Source organism: Triticum urartu, chromosome 7 (genome assembly GCF_003073215.2).
Source record: "Triticum urartu cultivar G1812 chromosome 7, Tu2.1, whole genome shotgun sequence".
In the NCBI taxonomy this organism is placed as follows: domain Eukaryota; kingdom Viridiplantae; phylum Streptophyta; class Magnoliopsida; order Poales; family Poaceae; genus Triticum; species Triticum urartu.
In genome coordinates, this window is record NC_053028.1 from 229,821,603 (window position 1) to 229,829,030 (window position 7,428).

Genomic DNA, 7,428 nt, shown 5'->3' on the forward strand with positions numbered 1-7,428 from the left:
CCAACTTAGCCTATGACAAGCTCTCACGGTCAACGAAGGATATTCCTTCTAGCGGGAAGACCCGATCAGACTCGGAATCCCGGTTACAAGACATTTCGACAAGGTAAAACTACACCAGCAACACTGCCCGAATGTGCCGACAAATCCTGATAGGATCTGCACATATCTCTTTCTCAGGGCACACTCAAATTGTCTTAGGTACGGGTAGGCCAGCCCAGAGTTGCCCCTGGTGGCCACCGGCAGCTGACAGGTTGGACCAACACTCAGAGGAGCACTGGCCCGGGGGGGTTAAAATAATGATGACCCTTGAGTCTACAGAACCCAAGGGAAAGAAAAGGCTAGGTGGCGAATGGTAAAACCAATGTTGGGCATTGCTGGAGGAGTTTTACTCAAGGCGAACTGTCAAGGGGTTCCCATTATAGCCCAACCGCATAAGGAACGCAAAATCCGGGAACATAACACCGATATGACGGAAACTAGGGCGGCAAGAGTGGAACAAAACACTAGGCATAAGGCCGAGCCTTCCACCCTTTACCAAGTATATAGATGCATTAATTAAATAAGATATATTGTGATATACCAACAAGTAAACATGTTCCAACAAGGAACAACATCTCCATGTTCCAACAAGGAACAACATCTCCATGTTCCAACAAGGAACAAACTTCAATCTTCACCTGCAACTAGCAACGCTATAAAATTGGCTGAGCAAAGCGGTAACATAGCCAAACAACGGTTTGCTAGGACAAGGTGGGTTAGAGGCTTGGTTCAACAATATAGGAGGCATGATAAGCAAGTGGTAGGTATCGCTGCATAGGCATAGCAAAAGAGCGAGCAACTAGCAAGCAAAGATAGAAGTGATTTTGAGGGTATGGTCATCTTGCCTGAGATCCCACAAGGAAGAAGAACGAGTCCACGAAGAAGACAAATGGACGTAGACGAACGGTTCCTCACAAACGCGACGTTACCGGAACCAACCCGAAGAATCAAACACCGGAAAGAAGCACACAACATAGTAAACAACCAACACATGAACATGGTATGATATGCGGGATGCGGTATGTGATGCATATGCATGATTTGACAAGGAACGATTGAACCTAGCCTCAACTTGGAAATCCAAGAGTGCCACTGGAAAGGTGAGGTGATTTTGGTTGAAATCGATATAAAGAACACCGGAATCGGACGCATGGTTTGGAAATGGCAAGCAAAACAAATATGGCACCGGTCTGCGATAAACAGCAAGTAGCCATCTAAATGCATCAAGACAAACATGCTACGGCACTCAAACATGGCAACAAAATACATGGCAGGGATCCACGCATGAAGATTAACAAAAGATGAACACTGAGCTACGGCTAATTCATCTATTAACAGGTTCAAACAAGCATGGCAAAAGTGCAATTCGTAAACGGGTTTCAGAATTAGTGAAATTAACACTAGTCTGGAATTTCAGATCAGGTAGCACACTTTGGAGCATGAAAACTATAAGCTACAGGAACTTAACATGGCAAAGCAAAGCATGGCATGGAGATACTCAAAGAGCTTAACAAAAGTCCCTTAGTGACCTTGAGCCAAAAGGGATCAGAAAATACAATTACAAGCATGTGAACATAGCAAAAACATAATCAGATCTCAGACTTAGAGAAAAACTGGAACATGCAAAACTGATATCAAGTAGGCATGTTCACGAGCTCGATGCACTCGCTACAGAGCAAGGCATGACAATCTAAGCACACACCCATCAAGAATCCACATTATACAAGCTAGACATGGCAAGAACAATAACATAGCATGCACGGATCGACTACAACTTCCTCAGCAAAATCGCTAACAAGTAGACAATCTGCCCAGATTCACGAAATAGCAAAAGTAGAGCTCGATTGACTCAAGTTAGGGTATTCCATAATTGCAAACAAAGACATGGATGGATAGAGCACTACAATATTAACAAATCATCCTTAGTGATCATCCTCAAAAGAGGCATGGATCACTAGGAAACAACATGAACATATGGCATATTGATAAAAACAGATCAAGGACTTAGTGAAATTCCAAGTCCCTGAAATCAGCATTAACGAATGCACTACTTTGCAAGCTTGTGCTAGTCACCACACATATCACAAAAATACATGGATAGCACCTATGGAAAGATGGCAAAGCATATAACAAAACTCATGTAGAACTCAGGGGCATATCATGCACACATTAATCATGGCAAAAATGACAAATAGCTATTTGGAGCAGCAGATCTGACAATTATCTCAAATAGCACTCTTCCAATAGCATTTCGGGCAACAAGATGAACTCAAATGAAAATGATGCAATGAGATGAAATTATGTACTCTCTGAGACGAACATTTTGATATGCTACACACACAAAACGGAGTTACAGATGATGAGATACGTCATATCAAAGTATGCAAAATAATTAGGGTTTCCGGGGAAAAAGTCAACCGTCTCGTTTGGATCTGGATCTGGATCCGGTACTGTAGCGGCACACAAAACGAGGAAGCTCGCCGGAGACGACGACGACGGCCGGAGAGAGGGCGCGGTCACCGGAGACGGGCGCGCCGGCAAAGGGTGGCGCGGGGCCGGCGCGGGTCGGCGAGCAAGGCGGGGCGGCGGCGAGCCGTGCCGGAGGCAGCGCGGCGATCTGCGCCGGCGATGGTGGCAGGCGTGCACCGGCGAAGGGCATCGGCCGGCGGGAAGGAGCCGGGCGCCGGAAAGTGGCCTGTCGGCGGGGACGGGCGCTCCCAGGCGCGGGACGCTCGGGGCGGCGGCGCTGGCGTCCGGGCCGGGCGGGCCCGCGGTGGGCTGTGCGGGCCGCGGCGGAGAGGAGGGAGAGGCGCGGCTGAGGTGGCGGCCTCTCGTCGGCTGAGGCGACGGAGGCGGTGACGTGTCGCCTCCCGGTTGGCCGGGGCGACGTGGCGGTGGGATGGACGCGTCCGCTGGCGGGCGGACATGTCCGGCGGCGCGAAGAGAGGTGAGATCTAGGGTTTGTGTGTGAGAATCGGGAGGGGAGCACATATGTATAGGTAGAGGGAGCTAGGAGACTCCAAATGAGGTGTGGTTTTCGGCCACGCGATCGTGATCAAACGACCGAGATGATGGAGGAGGTTTAGGTGGGTTTTGGGCCAAATTGAAGGGGTGTTGGGCTGCAACACACACGAGGCCTTCTCGGTCCCTCAGTTAACCGTTGGAGTATCAAACGAAGTCCAAATGGTACGAAACTTGACAGGCGGTCTACCGGTAGTAAACCAAGGCCGCTTGGCAAGTCTCGGTCCAATCCGGAAATGTTTAACCCCCACACACGAAAGAAAGGTAGAAAGGACCACCGGAGGAGATAGGAGCGTCGGAATGCAAAATGGACAACGGGGAAAATGCTCGGATGCATGAGACGAACATGTATGCAAATGAAATGCACATGATGACATGATATGCAATGCATGACACGCAAGCAATGACAAAGCAACAACAGCGAATAGCTGGAGGACACCTGGCACATCGGTCATGGGGCGTCACAACACTCCACCACTACGAGAGGATCTCGTCCCGAGATCTAGAATGGCACCGGAGGGACAACGGAAGAGAAAGAGAAGAGGTAAAAATAAGTTGCTCCTTTGACAAACGAGTGAAACCAAAGAACCTTGAAAAGGTTAAGCCATATCGAGACAAGAGTACAACCCAGATAAATGAAGTTGAAAGCACTCCGTTAGCAACGAGGAAACAAAGAAGAACAACTTTGGGCAGCACTCCGATTGAAAAGAGATGCAAGACTAGATAAGTATAAAGAACTTTAAAAGGGGCACGACACTCCGGTTAAATGGATAAACCAAGAAAAGAACACTATCCTGACAAAACGAAAAGATGGGTTGAAGAGAGCAACATCACAATGCCTCCGGAACGAAAGAATAGAAGATAGGTAATTGAGAGAAAAGAATGGAGAAGAAAATGCCAAGTTCTGTCACAAAAGAGCTTGACAAGGCATCTTTTAGGAGAAGGGTCGAACGGAATTGTTGGAAAACCAACAACGAAAAGAGTAAGCTGGTAGTGGGCTTATGGAAGACATCTCAAAATTATGAGGTGAAATTCTGCCACTAACGAAACAATAAATTGGCTTGATATGAAGAAGGAGACGAGAAACTATCGCACCGGGAGAATAAATGAAGAACTTAGGTCATTTATGAGCACCATAAATAGCAACAATCCTTAGGGAAGGCTTTAGGTGAAATATAACCCAAGATAATTCCAACGAAGAGGTTGATGGATTTAAAATACCTCATTCTTAACAACATGTGAACCATGGAACATGCACTCAAATTATCAAGAATGACATAATACCACCTCCAATGATACGGTAGAAAGAATTGCACTCCGGATTGCAAGATGAAGAAACTTGAGCTTCTTTTGAAAAAAATCTTGATGAACACTTCGAGAAGGAAATAAATCCTTAATGAACCATCATGTAGAACCTCCATGAAGAACTCCGGTAATGAAAGAATGATCAAACGAAAGAAAGAGAAGTTGAAAGCACAAGGTGAATCCTTGTAATGACTTAGATAGATCTCCGTGATGAAATAGTTGAAAAAAAGGTTGGAACTCCGGGAAAAGAGAAGATGAACAATTGAGATCAAGAATTTGATGAGCCTCCGGAATAGGGAATTAATCATTTGGATGAAACAAGAATAAGAATTACATTATGCTTATCCTTCACCAATTAAATTGATGACAATCCACGGATTTGGCACACTACTTATTCTCGTATCAAGGATTAAGAGAGACATAACATAAACTTGGGAAGGTCTTCAACGAACCACCGGTAGGATTGGAACATCGAATTAAATTGTTACGATAACAAAGGAAGAGAAAAACTTGAATGAACCACCGTAAGAATTGAAAATGAACGAAGAGAAGATAAAGAAACACCGGGAAGAATTATAAAATGAACGAAGATGCTTGAGAGGATGAGAACGAAGAGATCAAGAACTGATTAGAGGATAGTTGATCGATTCACCGGTAAATTAGGAGGATGAGAGATGAAAGCTAGAATGAATAATCCCGAAATGATGGCCTTCAGAGAATCAATACTGAAAATACTCTGAATTACTCCGGATGGGTGAAAAGAATTCCCACAATCGCAAATAATTATGAGAGGATGGCAACAAGCTAGAATCACGAATCTTGAAGAGAATGGAGCAAGATATGGAGGAAAATTTCTTCTTCGGTCTTCAAATGCAGAGAATGACGATGAGAAACACCACCAAGAGTTGTTGAGATACTCCGGGATTAAAATTATAAAGGTTGAACCAATGATGAAAACAATTTGAAAGATCTTGGAGAAGACAATTGACTGATGATAACTCATTCTTACGTAAAACTTTGAAAATAATTTGGGAATAGCTCCGGGAAAATAAGAAGAGTCAGGTAAGATCCTGGGAAAAGACCTGTGGGTTAGGGCCCACTCAAAAGAAACACCATAGAACGATTTAAAAGAGAGAATGCACCGGTTGAATTAGAAGGCTTGAATACGATAGGACCTCGAAATAGCTTGAATGAAAGCAGAGTGGAAACACGAATCTTCGAGATATCTTAAGCATTCCGGAATAATTGAATAGCGAGAAATGAATGAATATTAGGTGCACCGGCATGAGAAAGCATAGAAATGAGGAAAAGATATGATCAACAAAGCTTGTATTGGATCCGCCGGAGATGGAAAAAAAATGAAGAATGATGAACTAGTAGAACATCTTCTTGAGAACCACCGGGTAAGAATATTGACGGAAAATAATGGAGAGACTTCACATGAATAAAAGGATACTTGATTAAGACATCTGAGTCCTTGAAAAAAAAAGGGGGGGGGGGGGGGAAAACAAAGGCAACTTGGGGACGGATGAAACAAACACTGTTGAGAAGAACTGATAATTGATCTTGTGAATGTTGAAAAGATTGGAACCACTTGAAGAGAGACACACCGGTATAACAAGATTGGCATAACAATCTCAATTATCGAGAAGGATTGGTATTCACAACGGAGTATGAGAACACCACTTAGACAAGGGATGGAATCAACATTTGACTTCGAAGCAACTTGAATACCACAACTCAAAATAAAACAAAGTATTGGCTTGCAGAATAAGCCGGAACAAACATATGATAGAGATTTCGTCCAAAGTTTTCATGGTGGGGCCTACACGGGCTCAATCTTACAGCACCATCATGTACAAGGCAGTGCACATGACATACGAAGCGTCCCAGAGTCGGCATAGCCAAGGACTCTCTAAGACACAACGAGACCACTGTAAAACCAACCGTGAATAGGTGGACCACTAGACGTCGAACCCCAATTTCATATCATACATCTGTCGGAAAGATATCCTAAGAGCTATTTGAATTCCCACTTATAAACTCCCGAAATTTTCCGATTATGCAATCAGGTGTTGGGGATACAGGGGAAGCATAATATCTCACCCAAAACTAGCAATCCTACATCCAGCTGTATCCATCCTTCAACACATAACCAAGAAACCTTCGGAAATCGTTTACCTCAAACTTCGAAAAGCATCTGTTATACAAGTTATGGCAATACTCCCGAACTCCCACCCTGGTACTGGGTGGCATCGAGGTTATCTCACCAACAACTGCATAAAAGAGATTTTCGATGTCGGCGAACTAAACTCAGGTATTCCAGAACTGCAACGATAAAATTGTGACGACAACACCTCGGAGCTCAACTCCCCGGGACACTTCCACAACCCCTAAATGATAGGAGGCACCAAGAACAATGTTCTCGTCACAAATCGATCGGAACGATTCCAAGATACCCGCGTGATCCTAAAAAAAATTAAGTGAAATTTGAGAAGAGAAGAGTCAAAACTCTACGTCAGGATGTCTCACGAGAGCGACGAAGGGACTGGGGAGTAAAAAGAATTCCTAAACTCTCCAATATATAATTCCTAATGACTCAAAACATTTTTCTAGACTCAACAACGGCTGCTAAAAACGATCAAGCAGTGGGGGCTCCTAAAGTCGGGGATGGCTCTGATTACCAACTTGTAATGCCCTCGATGCGGCTATATCTCCCACGTGTCGAAGCACGACTTAGAGGCATGGATCACTAGGAAACAACATGAACATATGGCATATTGATAAAAACAGATCAAGGACTTAGTGAAATTCTAAGTCCTTGAAATCAGCATTAACAAATGCACTACTTTGCAAGCTTGTGCTAGTCACCACACATATCACAAAATACATGCATAGCACCTATGGAAAGATGGCAAAGCATATAACAAAACTCATGTAGAGCTCAGGGGCATATCATGCACACATTAATCATGGCAAAAATGACAAATAGCTATTTGGAGCAGCAGATCTGACAATTATCTCAAATAGCACTCTTCCAACAGCATTTCGGGCAACAAGATG